We start from the raw sequence: 21,576 nt of genomic DNA on the forward strand, positions 1-21,576 counted from the left end.
GAAAAGGAAATTTCCAAATTTCAAAATCCTTTTAACTGGGTGCAATTAGGGAGCTTCCACCTAACTTCCTATTATAAGTGATTAATCTGAAATATAATGACATGTAAAAGGAAAATAATCAGGAGAAAAATCTAATAAATTCTATAAATGACTTCTAGGCTATGAATATGCTCAATTAAAATCAGATACTTGTAGACTGATACTACTATTTGGCAGTATCATATCAGGAAAGATTGAAGGCAGGAGAGGGGACAACAGAGGATGAGATGGTTGAACGACCACCGACTCAATGAACATGAATCAGCAAGCTCCGGGAGTTGGCGATGGACACGGAAGCCCGGTGTGCTGCAGTCCATGGGGTTGCAAAGAGTCAGACGTGACTGAGCGACTGAACTGAACTGAACTATTGGATGAAAAGACATTTTTTATCCTCCCACAAAATACTTCCATTCTTCTCATTAGCAAATCTATATTACCAAAAAATTGTTCACAATTATTATTATTTTAATTTAATCAATCAAAAATTTGTGGAAATGTGTTTTTTCTCTTATCATATAAGTACTTATGTAATATCTTCAACTTCACCTTCTGACCTCCAAAGCCTAAATTTTCCCCTTATCAAAAGAAGGGAAACAACCCTTGCTCAAAAGAGTTGGTGGTAAAATGGGGCATCTCACAATCTCTAAGAAGTAGGAATGGTTTATGTTTTCCAAAAGTAAAATAGGTTACAAAAATGTAAATTAAAAAATTGTCACAGATTATAATAGCCAGGACATGCAAGCAATCTAAATGTCCACCAACAGAGGAATGAATAAGGAAGATGTGGCATATATATACAATGGAATATTACTTAGCCATAAAAATGAAAGACACTGTGCCATTTGCAGAGATGTAGATGGACCCAGAGACTGTCATATAGAGTGAAGTAAGTCATAAAGAGAAAAACAAGTATCACATATCAATGCATATATATGGAAAAATCTATAAAAATGATACAGATGAACCTATTTGCAAAGCAAAAATAGAGAAAGACACAGAGAACAAACATACGGACACCAAAGGAGAAAAAGGGAGTGGGATGAATTGGGAGATTGTGATTGACATATATACACTGCTATGTATAAAACAGACAACTAATGATAACAGATTGTATAGCACAGGGAATTCTACTCAGTCCTCTGTGGTGACCTAAATGGGAAAGAAATCCAAAAGAGAGGGGATGTGTGTGTGTGTATATATATATATATACCTGATACACTTTGCTGTACAACAGAAACTAACACAACATTGAAAAGCACTATACTCCAATAAAAATTAAAAACTCTCAGTATAACCTTGTCTAAAAGGGGAACAAGAGACAATATACCTCCTATGATTCTCACCAAAAGCTTCCATTCTGACATAGATTATGACTCTAGGAAGAAAGCCCCCATTAAGAGAGTTCAACAGGGCTGACAGCCTCCACAAAGACTCCAGGATCCCACTCATGGCTGAAAATCCAGGGATTCCAAGAAACAAAGAGAAGGTAAGCAGAATCTAGAGGCCTAGAAATTAGGGTCCTCCCCATTTACGTGGCACCATGCTAATCTCCTGGATTTATATGCAACTCCATGGAGAGGGCAGGCACCAAAGTAGTGACTGAAATACAATTTACCAAGATGCAGTAAAGGTTCACAGTCAAATCTGGGTTAACATAAAAAAAACTACATACATATTTGTGAATAAGAGTCATATCTGCTACCTGATATGGCCAACTTCATAACTACATGATGATTGAATGGAATAAATTATGTAAAATATTTAACCAAGCACCCATCACCAAAAGTCTTAGCTATTATTAATATTTATCCAGCCTCATCTTTCACATTCTCCTTTCACATTCCTACCTTATGTGCTCCCTGTTATGCCCCAGAATCGCCAAGCATCTGTCACATTTCGGTGCAATAGTACATAATGGTCCTTCTCCCTGGGATTATCACTTCTTTTTTTAATCTCCTGGTTATTTTACTTTATCCTTCAACCTCCATCCTTTTCCAGCCTGCTCTGCCCTGCTCAGTGCTCTGGACACTGACCCAATGGACTGTCCCAGTTCCCTCGCCAGCTGACTTTTGTGGGCAGGAGAACTGCCTTACAATATTGTGTTAGTTTCTACAGTATAATGAAGTGAATCAGTCATATGTATACATATATCCCCTTCCTCTCTAACCTCCCTCCCACACCTCCATCCCACCCATCTACATCAGTACAGAGCACCAAGTTGAGTTCCCTCTGCTACACAGCAGCTTCCCACTAGCTATCTATTTTATACACATGTAAAAATATATAAGTATATACATGTCAATACCAATCTCCCAATTCAACCAACCCCCTTCCCCTCCCTCCCATTTTCACACATTTGTTCTTTACATCTCCATCTCTATTCCTGCCCTGCAAATAGGTTCATCTGTACCAGTTTTCTGGGCATATACCCTAAGAAAACCATGATTCAAAAGACTCATGCACCCCAATGTTCATTGCAGCACTATTTACAGTGGCCAGGATATGGAAGCAACCTAAATGAATGGATACAGAAGTTGTGATACATATACAATGGAATATTACTCAGTCATTATAAAGAATGAAATAATGCTATTTGCAGCAACATGGATGGACCTAGAGACTGTCATACTGAGTGAAATAAGTCAGAAAAGGAGAAATATCTTATGATATCCCTTATATGTGGAATCTATCAATAAAAAAAAACCAATACATTTACATTTAAGGTAATTATTGATAGGTATGGTCCCGTTGCCATTTACTTTGTTGTTTTGGGTTCACGTTTATACAACCTTTCTGTCTTTCCTGTCTAGAGAAGATCCTTTAGCATTTGTTGAAGAGCTGGTTTGCTGGTGCTGAATTCTCTCAGCTTTTGCTTATCTGTAAAGCTTTTGAATTCTCCTTCATATCTGAATGAGATCCTTGCTGGGTACAGTAATCTAGGTTGTAGGTTATTCTCTTTCATTACTTTAAGTACGTCCTGCCATTCCCTTCTGGCCTGGAGGGTTTCTATTGATAGATCAGCTGTTATCCTTATGGGAATCCCTTTGTGTGTTATTTGTTGTTTCTCCCTTACAGCTTTTAATATTTGTTCTTTGTGTTTGATCATACTAACACATATATATGGGATTTAGAAGGATGGTAATGATAACCCTATATGCAAAACAGAAAAAGAGACACAGATGTACAGAACAGACTTTTGGACTCTGTGGGAGAAGGCGAGGGTGGGATGTTTCGAGAGAACAGCATCAAAACATGTACGTTATCTAGGGTGAAACAGATCACCAGCCCAGGTTGGATGCATGAGACAAGTGCTCGGGCCTGGTGCACTGGGAAGACCCAGAGGGAGTGGGTAGAGAGGGAGGTGGGAAGGGGGATCGGGATTGGGAATACATGTAAATCCATGGCTGATTCATGTCAATGTATGACAAAACCCACTACAATATTGTAAAGTAATTAGCCTCCAACTAATAAAAATAAATGAAAAAAAAATAAATTAAAAATAAAAAAATAAAAAAACCAATACAAAATAAACTTATTTACAAAACAGAAACAAACTCACACACTTGGAGAATGAACTTTATAGCTGTGCAAGGTAGGGGGAGGAATGGGGGAAGGGACAGTTAGGGAGTTTGGGATCAACATGTACCCACTGCTGTATCTAAAACGGATAACCAACAGGGTCCTACTGGTATAGCACGGGAACTCTCCTGAATGTTACATGGCAACCTGGACGGGAGGGGAGTTTGGGGGAGAATGGACACATGTATATGTATGGCTGAGTCACTTTGCTGTCCACCTGAAACTATCACAACATTGTTAACTAGCTATATTAGCAATATAAAATAAAAATAAAATTAAAAGTTAAATATTTTTTTAAAAAATGTAATGTGCTTGAATCATCCCAAAACCACCCCCACAACCCTGCTCTATGGAAAAACTGTCTTCCAAGAAACCAGTCCCTGGTGCCAAACACATTGGGGAGCACTGAAATAGTAGTTTTCTTCTCTGGCTGCACATTAGAATCACCTGGGAAGCTTTTTAAACACATCGCAGAACAATGAAAAAGTACTTTCTGGCCATGAAATTTGAGTATTAATGTTTCTTAAAAGGCTTCTTGGGTGATTCCAGTGTGAAGCTAAGACTGAGAATCACTAATCTAAAAATTCAAATCTCCATCTCTTCAATCATAATCCATGTTTGAAGAGGTGAAAGTGTAGCAAATGTTCCATAGGTTAAAAATGAAGACAGAAAATAAAAGATGAGTTGGCAAAGCTGCCTTTGAATAGAACTATGTTTTTATCCCAAACTCTAAATGTGATGTCAATTAGTCATAAAGACTGCTTACAAATGTTTTGTTAACAAAATTAAACCTTATTTATTCTAGAGATGTTCTAAAAACACCATGTGGAACTCTGATCACAGTTATTACATAATTCACAAGGGTGTTATGTAAATTAATACGATAATAATCATAAAGGTTTGGAGAATCCTGAAAGAATAGTGAAAAAAAATACAATCACACTATTATTAGTACAATTATGCTGAATCCCAAAATAAATCTAATAATCCATTCAAGGAAATAGGAACTCAATTTGTTTACTTCTTGTCATTATTTCTTAAAAGGAGGTAAATAAACATACATAGATATTTTCTTGTGAAATCATAAAACTGACCAAATGAGAAAATTATTATTATATTTCAAGATATAAAATATTTTAAGCATAAAAACAATAGAAGAGGTCACAAAAGAAATTATAAAATTTAATACCTAAATATAATGTTTTGTACATGGAAAACATAAATAAAACTTTAAAATAGCCTAGAAAAGAGTAGATACAACAACTGTCAGACAGGCATAATAGCATCAATCTGCAAAACACTCGTAAGAAGACATACCACAAAAGACAAAGAACATAAATATATAATAATATAAAATTCATTACACATTCAATAAATAAGGAAAAAAACATTCAAAATCACCAATAGAAATAAAACAGTAATGAGTATGATTCACCTATCAGACAGGTGAGGACTTTTTTAAACAATGTGTAACTTGTAAGAAGTTAACGTGCAAAGTATTATCTGTTACTCTTCCTAGATCCCCATGTTTATGGGTTTATTTATGCGGGAGACCTGGGTTCGATCCGTGGGTTGGGAAGATGCCCTGGAGAAGGAAAAGGCTACCCACTCCAGTATTCTGGCCTGGAGAATTCCATAGACTGTATATTCCATGGGGTCACAAAGAGTTGGACACAACTGAGAGACTTTCACTTTCACTCACGTATTTAGCCATTAATGTTTAGGTATTAGAAATTATCTTCAAAAGCAGAATGAGGACAGTACTGGAAACAATACATGCATGCATGCGTGCTAAGTCGCTTCAGTTGTCTCCAGCTCTGTACAACCCTAGGAACTGTAGCTTGCCTGGCTTCTCTGTCCATGGGATTCTCCAGGCAAGAATATTGGAGTGCGCTGCCATGACCTCCTCCAGAGGATCTTACCCTGGAGGTAAGATCTTACCCTTATCTCAACCCGGGGATTGAAACAGCATCTCTTATGTCTACTTGCTTCGGCAGGTAGGTTGCTTACCACTAGCACCACCTTGGACGCCTGAAATCAAAGACACTAAAAGAGAAATGTTAAAGATTTTCAGCCAAGTATATTCTAAGGGAACCAAAATAAATGAAATCACCAGAGGTCCACTGATAATTCATAACTTAACAGCAACATTGACAAAATACAATCGATTTTTCTTCAGAGGAATGAGATAACGACACAATAGGTGGAGAGCAAGGGACACAGTTTTCATTCTGCAACTGAAAATAAGCAATGTATGGAAGCAGGGCTTGAGGAAGAAGACCCAGAATTTGTGCGCAGACACCATCAAACAGAAAGCAGAAAAGGAGCAAAAACAAAGGAGACGTAATAAATATGGAAGACAGATACAGACACAAAATAAACATAATCTGATATTTCTTAAAATAGGTAAAAAGATAATGGAAGTTCACCTTCCTGATTAAAAAAAGGTATTTGTCAATTTAAAAAACCAGAAAGATTACTAAATGAAGATCAGCCTAAAAATATCCTGCTGCAAATTTCAAGCAAAAGACAACACCATTTTCAGTGCCACTGAACTGTATGGTTAAATATGGTCAAATAGTTTTATATTATATGTTTTATATTATATTTAAAACATATATTTATATATGTTTTATATTATGTGACTTTAATCAGAATAAAAAAATTTACTGAAAAATAAAAATTTTAAAGAAGAAGTCACCGTTTTGATAAAGACAAGAGTCTTAAAAAAAAAAAGAAGAAGAATCTGAGTTATTGTTGTTGTTCAGTCACTAAGCTGTAACCCTGACTCTTTGCAACCCCATGGACTACAGCACACCAGGTTTCCCTGTCCTTCAGTATCTCCCAGGGTTTTCTAAACCTCATGTTTATTGAGTCAGGAATAGCATCCAATCATCTCATCCTAGGTTGCCTCCTTCTGCCTTCAATCTTTCCCAGCATCTGGGTCTTTTCCAATGAGCCGGCTCTCCCATCAGATAGCCAAAGTACTAGAGCTTAAACTGACTGGTTTGATATCCTTGCTGTCCAAGAGACCCTCAAGAGTCCTCCAGCACCTCAATTCAAAAGCATCAATTCTTCAATGTTCAACCTTCTTTATGGTTCAACTCTCACATCCGTATATGATTATTGGAAAAATCATAGGTTTGACTAGACGGACCTTTGTTGGCAAAGTAATGTCTCTGCTTTTTAATATACTTTCTAGGCTTGTCATAGCTTTTCATCCAAGGAGCAAGCATCTTTTAATTTCATGGCGGCAATCACCATCCACAGTGATTTTGGAGCCCAAGGAAAGAAAATCTATCACTGTTTGCACTTTTTCCCCATCTATTTGCCATGAAGTGATGGGACCAGATGCCATGATCTTCGTTTTTTGAAAGTTGAGTTTTAAGACATCTTTTTCACTCTCCTCTTTCACTCTCATCAAGAGGTTCTTTAGTTCCTCTTTGCTTTATGCCATGAGTGGTATATCTGCATATCTGACATTGTTGATATTTCTGCTGGCAATCTTGATTCTAGCTTGGGATTCACCCAGCCCGGCACTTCTCATGATGTACTCTTCATTTAAGTTAAATAAGCAGAGTGACTATATACAAACTTGATGTACTCCTTTCCCCGTTCTGAAAGGAGGAAATAAACAACAGTCCATTGTTCCACGTCCAGTTTTACTGTTGCTTCCTCGACCTGCACATAGGTTCCTCAAGAGTCAGTAATGTGGTCTGGTTTTCCCATCTCTTTAAGAACTATCCAGTTTGCTGTGATCCACAAAGTCAAAGGCTTTAGCCTAGTCAATAAAGCAGAAGTAGATATCTACTTGGAATTTCCTTGCTTCTTCTATGATCTAACGGATGTTGACAATTTGGTCTCTGGTTCCTTTGCCTTTTCTAAATCCAGCTTGTACATCTGGAAGTTCTTGGTTCACGTACTGCTGAAGTCTAGCTTGAAGGATTTCAAGCACGACCTTGCTAGGATGTGAAATTAGCTCAATTTTATGGTAGTCTGAATATTCTTTGGCATTGTCTTTCTTTGAGACTAGAATGAAAACTGTTCTTTTCCAGTCCTGTGGCTACTGTTGAGTTTTCCAAATTTGCTGACATATTGAGTGCAGCATTTCAACAGCATCATCCTTTAGGATTTTAAATAGCTCAATTTAATTTATCCTGACTTAAATTGAAGTAAAAAAGAGGATCAATCATCAAACACACAAAATTAGAGAGGCCTGATGACAAACAGAGGTGATTAATTAAAAAATAGAAAATATTATGTATTTAAAGCAATTATCATTACTTATACCAAAGAGCTAAATTAATAAATATTACAAACTAAAACTTACCCTTAAGAAGGGGCACTGGAACCAGATAGTTTTTAGAAAAGTTTTTTATCAAACATTCAAAGAAAATATATTTCTTCTATTACATAAAGAAGTGCAACTTTAACACTGCTAAGAGACTAGCTCTTAATATACTCACTACCAAAAAAGAATGATAATTATGTGCTGTGATAAAGTGTTAGCTAACACTAAGATGGCGGTCACATTGCAATATATAAACTCATCAAATCAACATGTTGTACACTTTGAACTTACACAATATTACATGTAAATTATATCCCAATCATTTTAAAAATGAAAAAGAAATTCAAAGACTAATAAGAATGGAAAAGTGCCGAATTTGATCCCCAAATCTAGCATTGCCTTCATACTACAACTGAGAAAACAATAAAGAAAAACTAATGACTATTAGAAAAACAGATGTAAAAATTTTAAGTACAACATTACCAAATTAGATAAGCAGCATTAAAAAAGAAAAAGAAAAGTGATTGAAGACAACAGTTTCCAGAAATATTTGATTAACTCAGTATTAAGAACTCTATTATACTAATGCATTAATCAGTAGGTGAAAGGGAAAATTCTTGCCAAACAATTTATATATTTGATGCAACTCCTAATAAAACCTCAAAGGGATTTTTTTCACTTGAAAAAAAAAAAAATGATTCTACCTGTTTGGAAAGAAATCACCAACAAAAATACCTAAGTCAATAATAAAAAGGAAAAACAAGGAGTAAATGTTCACCACAGAATATCAGAGCACATTATAGAGAGTGACACAAATTTGAGAGGAGACACACGTAAAGAGAGGGCGTCCCAAGTAGCTCAGTGGTAAAGAATCTACCTGCCAATTCAGGATTCATAGGAGACACAGGTTCAGTCCCTGAGTCAGGAGATCGCTTGGAGGAGGAAATGGCAACTTACTCCAGTGTTCTTGTCAGGATAATCCCATGGACAGAGCAGCCTGGCAGGCTATAGTCCATGGGGTCACAAAGAGTTGGACATGACTAAGCAACTGAGCACACATGAGTAAAGAGAAGACAGGGGTCAGAAAATGTCCAACACCTGTGAATTTAATACATGATAATATTAACACTTTAAACAATTGACAAAAAATAAACTTTAATTCAATATTCTAGAATAATCTGTTAATACTAAGAGAGAAGGAGAAGGAAATGGCAACCCACTCCAGTACTCTTGCCTGGAAAATCCCATGGACGGAGGAGTCTGGTAGGCTGCAGTCCATGGGGTCACAAAGAGTCGGACCTGACTGAGCGACTTCGGTTTCCCTTTTCACTTTCATGCATTGGAGAAGGAAATGGCAACCCACTCCAGTGTTCTTACCTGGAGAATCCCAGGGACGGGGGAGCCTGGTGGGCTGCCATCTATGGGGTTGCGCAGAGTCGGACACGACTGATGCGACTTAGCAGCAGCACTAGAGGGAAAACCAGCTGGCGCTCATGGTAAAGAACCCAACAGCCGATGCAGGAGACATAAGAGACTCAGGTTCGAACCCTGGGTCGGGATCCCCTGGAGGAGGGCATGACAACCCACTCCAGTATTCTTGCCTGGAGAATCCAATGGACAGAGGAGCCTGGTGGACTACAGTCCACAGGGTCGCAAAGAGTCAGACACAACTGAAGCGACATACCATGCATGCATGCAGAAGGGGAAAATTGTTAAAACTTACTTCATACTACATACGAAAATAAACTATAGATGAGTTTTAAATTCAAAACATGGGAAAACAAAATTACAAATATAATGGGCTGAGGTGCCCTCCTTGAACCACAGATTCCAGCTGGATGAAGAGGAGCTGAACCATGCTCTAGAGCACCTGGCCACTGCTCTGCAAAAGCTAGATGAAGCCCAGAAAGTTGCTCATGAGAACGAGAGAGGTATGAGGGATACTGAAAACCAAACCTTAAAAGTTGAAGAAAAAATGGAACTCTGGGAAATCCAACTCAAAGAAGATAAGCACATTGCAGAAGAGGTATATCAGAAGTTTGAAGAGACAGGTGGCTCATAGGTTGGTGATGACAAGGAGACTTAGAATGCAGAGGAGCAAGCTGAACTGGCAGAATCCCGTTGTCAAGAGATGGATGGGCAAATCAGGCTGATGGGCCAGAACCTGAAATGTCTGAGTGCTGCTAAGAAGTACTCTCAAAAAGAAGACAAATATGAGAAAGAGATAAAGATTCTTAGTGACAATCTAAAGAGGCAGATATCCATGCTGGGTTTGCTGAGAGATCGACAGTCAAGCTGCGAAAGACAACTGATGCTTTGGAAGACAGTGAGATGCACCGAAGGACGTTGGACCAGACTGTGCTTGACCTGAATGAGATGCAGAGCACCCTAGTCCCGCCCTGCTGCTGCTCCTCCCTCTGACTCTGACTCCACCTGACACCAGTCTGCCCGAAGAGGATCCTAAAGTGAGGACAGATCTGTAATTGGAAGGCTGCTTTCACCTCTCCCAACCCCACTCCTGTATCTTTACCAAACTGCCTCGGCCCAGAAGTCCAGTTGAGCTAGAGGCCGAGCACCTTTGGGAACAACGTTTAAAGGAATGTGAGCACGATACCTTTTCATACTGTTCATGGGGTTCTCAAGGCAAGAATGCTGAAGTGGTTTGCCTTTTGGAGATCAAACCAGTCAATCCCAAAGGAAATCAGTCCTGAATATTCATCAGAAGGACTGATGTTGAAGCTGAAGCTCCAATACTTTGGCCACCTGATGCAAAGAACTGACTCATTGGAAAAGACCCTGATGCTGGGAAAGATTGAAGGCAAAAGGAGTAGGGGACAACAGAGGATGAGATGTTTTGATGGCATCACCGACTTGATGGGCATGAGTTGAGCAAGCTCCAGGAGTTGGTGATGGACAGGGAAGCCTGGCATGCTGCAGTCCATGGGGTCGCAAAGAGTTGGACATGACTGAGCGACTGAACTGAACTGAGCAGAGCACAATGCAAAGTGTCTACAAAAGCACATTGTGATGTATACATTTCGTAATTATCTTTTTTGCTGTTGATGATGTAGCAACCATTTGCAAAACATTCCAGATAACTCTATAGCTCTGAAGCAGAAGTCTAATCTTTTTCTCACTTTTGATTTCTAATCCCTTTCTCACTTTCTCATTTCAGCTTAATTCATATTGTCATTTCTACAGAAGAAGGGAAAAGGTATGGGCCTGCCTTACTGACAGCCAAACAGCCCACAGAAAGACTCCATTTTAGGAAACTTCATTGCTCTGTAAAAAATACCCACCAAACTAGAAAGGTGATTCCAGCAGAGTTAGCTGGAAAAAGAACTATTATTCAGGTTTTCAGCTTTTTGGTATCTTTGGGCAACAACTGACTAGACAAAATTAAGATGAGACCTCTGAGACCAAAGCTTTGTACCAGCTCTACCCTATTCCCAACCACTAACAGAATGGATCATGTGCAGGGGACTTCCCTGGTCGTCCAGTGGCTGAGACTCTGTGCTCCCAATACAGGGTGTGGGGATCCATCCCTGGTCAGGGAACTAGATCCTACATGATGTGACTAAAGATCCCGCGGGCCACAACTGAAAAAAAAATTTTTTTTTAAATCCTGCATGCTGCAACAAAGATAGACCCCAAGGGCTGCAACTAAGACCTGGTGCAGCCAAATGAATAAATATTTTTAAAAGATACATGGGATTCCCAGGTGGTGCTAGTGGTAAAGAACGTGCCTGACAATGCAGAAGACTTAAGAGATGTGGGTTCAATCCCTGGGTTGGAAAGATCCCCTGGAGGAGGGCATGGCAACCACTCCAGTATTCTTGCCTGGAGAATCTCATGGACAGAGGAGCCTGGCGGGATACAGTCAAAAGGGTCGCATAGAGTCAGACATGACTGAGCAACTTAGCACACAATCACAAAAGATATATACAAGGATATAATATAATGCAAGGATAAAAGTATTCATGAAATTGATAACACCAGACTTAGGATGGTTTTCATCCCTCTCCTGGCAAATGCAAGAGAATGAAAGGTCACTTGGCTGCACTCTTCCATCCATGCCTTGTACACAAGATTTACATCAAGTTTCACTTCCTATGGGGAGCCTTTTCTCACTCCTCTGGTTACTTGCTCTTCTGGGCTTCCACAGTTCGCTATACAAACCACAATTAAAACAGTGAACATATAATTATTTGTATATCAAAATCTTGCCTTCTCCACTGTGGCTCCTTAAATGAAATCTAGAAGACTCAACTTAAAGAATTCCAATTAAAGTCACAAACACTTCATTGGAGCCAAGTACCTCATGCCTAATTCTTGGCTTAGTGCTATGTTGCTAAACACAGTATATGGTTCCTGTCTTCAAAAAGATCACATTTACAAAAAAGGAGAAAAAAGAAAAAACAATATACATAAAACTATTGATATGAGAGAACTATGCAATCAATCAAATGCTTAATTGGGTCATGAAGGAAGTGGAATCCAAGCTGGAACTCTAAGAAAGGAAAAGATCCATGGGGAACATGGAGTGCTGCTGACTGGGTCTTTGCAGACACTTTATAACAAGGGTCAGCCAACTTTTTCTGTAAAGGGCTCGTTGTAAATATTTTCAGCTTTGTAGGCCATAGTCTCTGCCCAGGCTCTTCTGTTGTCAACAGCAGATGCAAATAATACATAACCAAATGAACATGACTAAGAGTCAATAAAACTTCACTTATGAACACTAAAATTTAAGCTTCATATAATTTTCATGCATTACAAAATATTATTCTTCATTTGATTTCTCTTACCAAGTCTCAAAATGTAAAAACTATTCTCACCTCACGAGCCACCAAAAAATCAGGCACCGAAGGGATTTGGACCATGGTATGTGATTTGCCCTAACAGCTACAATACAGAAAATGAAATAAATCAGCCTGAGGGGGGGATACATATTAAAAACTGGTAATGAATGCTAAACAAGGGGAGCTCAAGATAGGTCTGCATAGTAAGAGCCTTCTAAATATCCACATAAAATAAACACACTAATAAGTAATGCAAACAGAAATATCAATGAGGCAAAGTTTTATGAATTCATGTGCATGGAAACACATCCCAAGCTGGCAATTTAAATTTATAATTTCCCAAGTTTTAGGAAGAAAGAAAATAAAATGCCATCATTGAACCAGAGTGTACCTCACCTGAGGAGCTACCATAGCTGCCATGGGGCTAATATAAACACGCTGGGTATTCACCACTTGGTCACCTGGCCCTGGGATTTGCATGGAAGGTGGGAAGGAAAAGGAGATAAAACTTTCTACTAACAGAAATGTCTGGGGAAGGAAGGGGCCAGAGGTGGTGGGGAGGAAAAACAAAATTTCAAGTTGGAGGATCAGCCCAACAAATTCCACTCTTTTGATGGAGTTTGTGAAATATCAACTACATAGGTGTCTATGTTCCCTTTTCCTTTTTTTCAGACAGAGTCCATGTCTGAAAACCTGGCATAGCTACAAAAGGGTTGGTTTCTGATTCCCTGACTTTGTAAAGTTCTGGATTCAAGTCCCAAGTCTGTCTAATTTACTCTGTGAGTGTGGCTGGCACATTCTGTGATACAGTATGCTGGTAATTAGTATATAGATGAATAAAATAACATGATAACATTAATAGTAATGTACATCATGCAAGTAATTACAGTAGCTCTAAGTTAATGAGACAACATTCATTTCTAACAGCTATAAACATAATCATCTTAGGGAATGAAAAGATGAATTAGGATCAAATGTTGAGATAAACTTGAGAGTGGCAGATGGATATAGATAACTACATTGGAGTACAACCATGGATCTTACTTCTTAACTTAGCCTTGAGATTTATCAAATACATACATAATTAAGTAAATATTACTTACTTATTTATAAATAATCAAGAAAGCAAAGATGCTTATCAACAGTACTTACTTCACATAGAAAGCTTCCTATATGTCACACATATTTCAATATTTGAAATTTGCTAAGAGAGTAGATCTTAAAAGTTCTCATCACAGGAAAAATATTTGTAACTATAGGAGGTGATCGATACTAACTAAACTTAATATGGTGATCATTTCACAATATATACATATATCAAAATTATGTTTTACACTGAAAACTAATACAATGTTATATGTCAATTAAAAGTGAAAGTGGTAGTCACTCACTCATGTCCGATTCTTTGTGACCCCATGGACTGTAGCCTGACAGGCTCCTCTGTCGATGGGGATTCTCCAGGCAAGAATACTGGAATGGGTTGTCATTCCCTTCTCCAGGGGATCTTTCCAACCCAGGGATAGAACCCGGGTCTCCTGCATTGTGGGCAGATTCTTTATCATCTGAGCCACCCAGGAAGCCCCTACATGTCAATTACATGTCAATAAAATATAAATGTGAGAAAAATAAAACAAAAATAAGATATTTAAGACTAGATTCTTTCAAGGTTTAGGAAGACTGACTATTAAAATTTTGGGACCTTCTATTGACTTCCAATATGCTGGGATTGGAAAGTGTCGATATGGGTGACAAGTCTCTCAGGAATTTTTTTAAATACTCTCAAAAATGGAATGCCAAGTACCCCCCACACTCTGCAAAGAGCCTACCCTTAAGTTAAACATCTAGTAACTACGAACTAAACAGAGGTGTGTACATTCGTGTACAGAACTTTATGGCTGAGTACCCTGTTAACAGAAAGCTCAGAGTTCACAAATCGGCAATTCACTCCCATTTGCTTTCCTGAGAAATGATTTCACCTTATATTCCTTCATAAAATAAAAGGTTTTGTCTGCATGATCTCTCGTCCCCTTTCTTCTCTGTTACTCTGTTGCCTATAAATCACAACAAAGGTAGCATTCAGCTAAGAATAAAGTCTCAGTGCCAATCAGAGCTGTGCAAAAATGAAATCGTCTCCCTTGTAAGAAGTAAGATACTCATTGCTGAGTTAGAAAGAAATTAGATCAGCATCTTCCTACACCTGGTAAGAGCTTGAATGATTTGTTCCAGTCAGGAGAGCCTAATTTCATCATGTCCCGTCTGATACTACTTTCAAAGATTGCCATGAACCACCGTACTAGGCAATTTCACATATATTTAATTTGGTCGTCATAACTATCCTTTGAAGACTAAGTCAGGATTTAAAACCAGATCTTAAAAAAAATAAATAAATAAAATAAAACCAGATCCCTTCTCCAGGGGATCTTTCCAACCCAGGGATAGAACCCGGGTCTCCTACCTCTTTCTCCTACCTCTCTTCAAAATACAAAAAACAACAACAACAACAACAACAACAACCTGAAAGAATGCACAGGCACAACGGTTTTGCTTCACGTGGGCCTTTGGTTTCTGAACCTTTTGAAATTCAATGGTCTATTCAGAAGGATGCAACTACAATGCCTCTAAATACCTTTCCTGGTCCCTAAATGAAAGCAGGTTTCTAAATAATTCAGAGCCCACAATTTTACACGTTTAGTCTGATTTCTTTTTCCCTAAATGGGTAGCACTTCTTGCAGTACCAAGCCTTCCTGCTACTTTCCTGTCCACTTAAACGATCTTTCAAAAGCTTATTCCTGTTGATTCATAATTTCACTAGCCAAAAAAGCTTAGTCCTCCACCTTGGAAAATTTCATAGTGTACTTACTCTTCTAGGTTATCTATGTTGAATAAAAAGGTCCAGCAGAAATTTCTGGAAGGGCCTCACTGTTTACACATCTCCATCAACAGCAGGCTCATACACCCTACTTTTTGTTTCCTTTATTAATACCTACATGTGATAAAAATGTTCCTCCTAATACCATGGTAACACAATTCAGAATAGCTTTCTTGTGAAACTTTGTCACTGATTCCTTAAAAGTCTAAACAAATTACATTTGCTTTGTTTTGGTTTTTTTCCTGGTGCTTATTTACCTCTTCAGACAATCCACCCTGTCCTAGAAGAAAACAGGCTATTTTCCTCCATTCACTATACTAAGTAATCAACCATCCTACAACTTCTGAAGTCCACCCATATGAATTGAGACTCACTGATAGATTGTAGGGTGCCCTCATCAGAATAGAAGCCAGAATGGAATTCACTCACACTAAAGAGTAAGTGCAGTGAGTTGTTTTGCATTTTGGTCAATTTATTCCCTTGAGTTTCTTTAGACTCTTCTAATGGATGACAGAATGTTTCAGCAATTTACTTATATCCAGCATGTCAATCAAGTAGAACATCATGTTCCCCGACCACTATTTGATCTAATACTACATTTCTCACCTCTTTGCTTCAAAAGACATGATGACAGAGGAAATTTCTATGTTTCAACAAAGAGCAAAGAGTTCATTGAGCCTCTAGATCTCCTTTCTTCCTTGTGAGCACGTCTTTTGCACCCTGATCATCAAGCAGTCCCATTGAGTTTCCAAGTGACATTCTGCCTTTCATGTATAAAAAAGCTTTTATTTCTGGATTGCAGTCCTTTTGTGCTGTTTCTTGAATTCCTTTAGTCTGAGTGACTTCTTATTTACACCTGACCTGTCACACTTTGAGGCTTTCCCTGTTCTCACTTGAATAATCTTTTGCCTACTTTTTCCCCTTATATTTGCTTCTTTTACTTTATGAGACGGATGCAAAAGTTTTTTGTCTCTGTTATGTGACATATTTTCCTGCCCTTCCATGAACCTGTTTAAAGCATTTCCAGGCTTCCTACAAGTTACAAACTTTGAAAAATACTACTTTCAATTTTAACTTTATGCACATGTTGATCTGATCAGAGTTCCATTTTCTAAAACTGAGTAACAATGTGATGGAATTTTGTTTCTTTCACTCCCCTTTAGAAGATTGAGTGTAATTGAGTTGTGAGCATTGTTACAATAGTCACAGATAACTTCCTGAACCAATCCCTGTCTAATCCTAGGCCCAAATTCAGGATAATTCCATTCCATCCTTAATTCTAAAAACTTCAAACCCTATGAAGCAGACATTTGTGTGAGATCTTCCAGTCTCAGGGTGTGATTTCCCTCCTAATTACTATTTGGTCTAGTTTTCCAGTGTCATCAATACAATTTCAATAGCCTAACCCTATTCAGCTGGTCTTCACTGGGAATACAGGGACGAATCTCAAGAGGTCTGAGAAGCTCCCAAAATTATAGGCAAAATCATGCATGTATTGGGTACGTGAACTTTTCTCAGAAAGGATTCCAAGCTTTCGTCAGCCTCTCAAAGTAATTATGAGCCAAAAGAAAGGAAGAAAAAAAATACTTCAGAGCCACTGGTCCATAGTGTCCCTAAATTTAATCTTATTAGTAAGCATGAATTTCTCATCCACAGAGAATTTATTTGTCCAGAATCTTTTCATTTACTGTTTTTATTATATTCATTCAGTTTTCATCATTTTTATATGTAAAATGTTATAATCTCAACAACTCATCCATCCTTAAGATTCCTATGTGTGTGTGAAGTCACTCAGTCATGTCCGACTTTTTGCGACGCTATGGACTGTAGCCTGCCAGGCTCCTCTGTCCATGGGATTCTCCAGGCAAGAATACTGGAGTGAGTTGCCATGCCCTCCCCCAGGGGATCTTCCCAACCCAGGGATCGAATCCAGGTCTTCCATGTTGCAGGCAGATTCTTTCCTCTCTGAGCCACCAGGGAAGCTTCCTAATGTTGCGGTACCAGTTTTCACCAGCATCTACATTTTATCTTTCTATTGAGCCTATGAAAAGAAAATGGAATTGGGATCCTTGCATGCATGCATGCTAAGTTGCTTCAGTCATGTCCAACTCTTCACAACCCCATGGACTGTAACCTGCCAGGCTCCTCTGTCCATGGGATTCTACAGGCAAACTACTGAAGTGGGTTGCCGTGCCCTCCTCCAGGGGATCTTCCCAACCCAGGGGCAGGTGGGTTCTTTACCAGTAGCGCCAGCTGTGAAGCCCTAGAGTTTACATGCATTTAAATACTTGGGGCTTTGCTTTTTTATAAAGACTGTTAATTTTCTGTGTATATGGACGGAGAATTTTGCCATCCACACCTTCACCCCAGTACTCTACAGAATCCCCTTCTCACTCCCCTCCTCCTTCCACTCACCACCACTGTCACCCTCCCAGTCTGTGTCAGATTGGGTCTCATGCTTCCTCGGCACTTAGCAACTTTCTCCCAATTTTTCGGTTAAACTGTAAACTGCCGCTTAACAGATTCACTACACACAGAGCTCATTTTCTGGACCCCCACACTAACACAACACCTCAATGCACCATTATATTTGCTGAACAAACCTCAGATTATTTGGCAATCTACACAGTAACACCATTATAAGTTTTGTTCCCTAACCACCCTCCCCTCCGCCAGCTTCTTTGAACTGGGACTGACCTTACTGATTTGACTCCTTGCAATGGAAACAAGAATTACATGGTAAGGAAAAAAGAACAATCCATACCCCTTTTAAGGTTTTTTTGGAGAGCCTTTCAAACAATTATCAAATATATACATACATACATATATATATATGTGTGTGTGTGTATATATATATATATATATATATATATATATACATAAACTGTGTAAAAACAAAAAATAATTCCAATGCAGACTCCAAAAGTCTAGCAAAAAAAAGCTTAATTAATTGTTTAATATGTTATATTCTCTTCTATTTAAGGCAACACACTAATACAATTGCTATTACACCAAAATCTCCATTGTTCTTCATCAACAGAATATTGTCACGTCAAACCATAAGGTAACTCATATTGGAACTGCAAAGATTTCTACAAGGGCGCTTTCAGGATAAAAGATCTCTTTGAACTTCTTCACAGTAGCTTGCTGATGCTGCTACTAACTAGGTGATGTTCCAGGGACCCCTGAGATAGAAGTTACAGCTATTCAAAGCCTAGAGGTCCTCTCCGAATCAAAAAGGTCATTCCAAAGCAGTAAAGATTGTAAAGAACAGGCGGTCCAGAATTTATATTGCAAAAATTCATTTGAGATTTCAGTTTTGCATCTCCAAATCTGTTTCTCTTGAGAAATAGGTGACTAGGACCCTGGGCCAGCCTGTGATACGGCTGTACCAAACATGTTAACCGTGCTAACTAGTCTCCATCCTGCTGAACTTGACCACCATTGTATGACACTGAGGGGAATTCTCCCTGAGGATTTCAGTGTGGGTTGTAAAGAGAACTTCTCTCCTTGTTGCAATGCTAGGATCAATAGCCTCCCTACCACTGGGCACTGAGCTGATCTGCTCCCCGGCCACCCATCTGCACACGCACACACACACACACACACACACACACACACACACACTTGCCAGGTGGAGGGAGATGAGCTCCTTGACTTGGAGCTGTCATCTGGTGGAGAAAGAGTGTAGGAACAAGGGCTCCTGCCACAGTTGGTGGACTGTGTTTTAACAACTGAAAGATGAGGACGAGAGCTAGAGGAGTAGGAATAATAACTGGGATAATATACACCTATGGTGTATGTTCTGCTGAACACACAGCATGTGTCTGACTCTAGGCTACACACTTTATCTGTACTGTCTGCTTAAATCATCACCACCACCCATGAGGCAGCTAAGATTACAAATGAATAAACTGAGGCTTGGTGAAATGAAGCAATTTGCCCAAGGTCTTTCTGAATCCAAGGCCCGTGCTTTTAAATAATACATCGAAAACATGCTTCTATCTCTGGTAGCATCTGCAACTTTAGCAGCAACAGTTAAAAAGGAAATTTAACAGTGATGGGGATGGTGGTGTAAAATCCTATCAACTGCAGAAGTAGAAATTTAGACCCTGGCTAGGGATGGAAAATGAGCCTCTTAGGCTTGTTTTCCATAATTTAGGCACCATTTTAAAAAATGAAACTGATTCTTGGTAATATTCTTAAAAGTTAATTCTGCACCGGGTCATCAGGAATCACATAATAATAAAACATTGCAAAAGGACTCTAAAGAGTCAAAGTAAATACTATGGCCACCTTAGTTATTTTGAATAAAAGGAAGTTATATTTAAGCTAAAACCATGCTGTTTTCACATCAATGTTTCCTAGGCTGAAATCAAATTAAACATGGTGTATTTTTATTCATTTAGTGGTATTATAGATTATAAATGCCCCTCCCACACACCAAGAAGAGGAAGTACACACAAAAACACAAAACACACACATCCACACACACACACCTGCTACTCTACTACTTGTCTGCTACCATTGTTAACTGAAACAAATACACCACACACACACACACATCAGACTCAAAGGGAGAAGAATTTTTCAAGTGTTGATTTATTTCAAGAACTAACTTTTCTCAAACTGGGCATCCGGCAAAAAAATTGGATCCTCTAAAGCATAGTCCTTAGCCTTTTCACCCCTCATTCCTAATATTCAGACCTAACCAGCTGTTAACAGGACCTGTCCCAGGGGCCTCATATGTCTCTGAAAGTAGAGCATCTCCCTCTGGATCTTAGTATACCTGTAAATGTCCTTTATATTCATCTTCATGACTGAAACTAACTAACACCCTCCAAGATTACACTTGGGACACTTCTTTCTAAGCAGAAGTAGATTTCTTTGTAAAACCACCTCTGAGATACCCCCAAGAATTGAGAAAGGTCTGCCCTTCCTCCAACAATCCCACAGAAGTGGATGATAATAGCAGAATACAACCTTGCTTTCTTTCTGCTCTCAATCATTTCTACAGAGATCAAACCTGTCCATTTAGTCTGCGTCGCTGTGTTGGGCAGGCCAAGATGCCGTTCTCTAAGTGAACCAGTCAGTCACAGCAACTGGCAGCATAGTTTATGCTAAGGTTATATAGTGACAGCACTCACCCAAGCAACAGGAGGCTTAAAGGAGGGAAAAATGGAAGGCACGAGTGCTAATTCCACAAAATGAAAATCATTCCTAGGAATCTCTCTCCAGGACTGTGAACCAGCAAGAGTAGTTTTACCTTACATAATCAACATGTGTATCAGTAGCTCTATGGATGGGGAGGAAATCACCTAATAACATGTTCATATTCATGGATTCTTCCAAGTTCCCACTTTGGAGGGGGGCGGAGGGGGGAAGGCGCCCTTCCCATTACCAGGTTACAAGAATGACATCTAGTGGACTCATAGTGCAATGACCAAAAGGTTATCTCATACACTTGAGAGCTGACTTCTTAAAATCTAACATGAAAATACATCACCTGGAGATCTTGTTAAAGCTCAGATTCTAGTTCAGTAGAATAAACAAGAATCTAACATTTCTAACAAGCTTCCAGGTAATTCCGATGCCACTGCTCCATGAAGTGACAAAGACCTGGCATTTCACACCTGCTTTCACACTCAGGAAAGAGAAGAGGGCAAGACACACCTGAGCATAATTTCCCAGTTAAAATTAGGAGAATGAAGACTAGGATTGACATATACATGCTAATATGTATAAAGTGGACTTCCCAGGTGAATCAATGGATAAAGAATCCACCTACGGTGCAGGAGACATAGGAAATGCAGCTTCAATCCCTGGGTCGGGAAGATCACCTGGAGGAGGGCATGGCAACCCACTCCAGTATTCTTGCCTGGAGAATCTCGTGGGTAGAGGAAGCTGGCATGCTGCAGTGCACAAGGTCACAAAGAGTCAGACACGACTGAAGTGACTGAGCATGAGCGTGTATAAAACAGAAAACTAATAAGGACCTG

The 21,576-nt window shown here is 38.9% G+C and overlaps 1 protein-coding gene and 1 pseudogene across 5 annotated transcripts in view; one reads left to right on the forward strand and one right to left on the reverse strand.

The window, feature by feature from the left end:
• SUGCT (succinyl-CoA:glutarate-CoA transferase) overlaps nucleotides 1-21,576 on the reverse strand; it is a 971,520-nt gene that overhangs the window by 791,918 nt on the left and 158,026 nt on the right. The gene's annotated exons all lie outside the window — the stretch shown is intronic.
• LOC133072701 (tropomyosin alpha-3 chain-like) lies at nucleotides 1,409-10,330 on the forward strand (annotated as a pseudogene).

Source organism: Dama dama, chromosome 18 (assembly GCF_033118175.1).
Source record: "Dama dama isolate Ldn47 chromosome 18, ASM3311817v1, whole genome shotgun sequence".
NCBI lineage: Eukaryota > Metazoa > Chordata > Mammalia > Artiodactyla > Cervidae > Dama > Dama dama.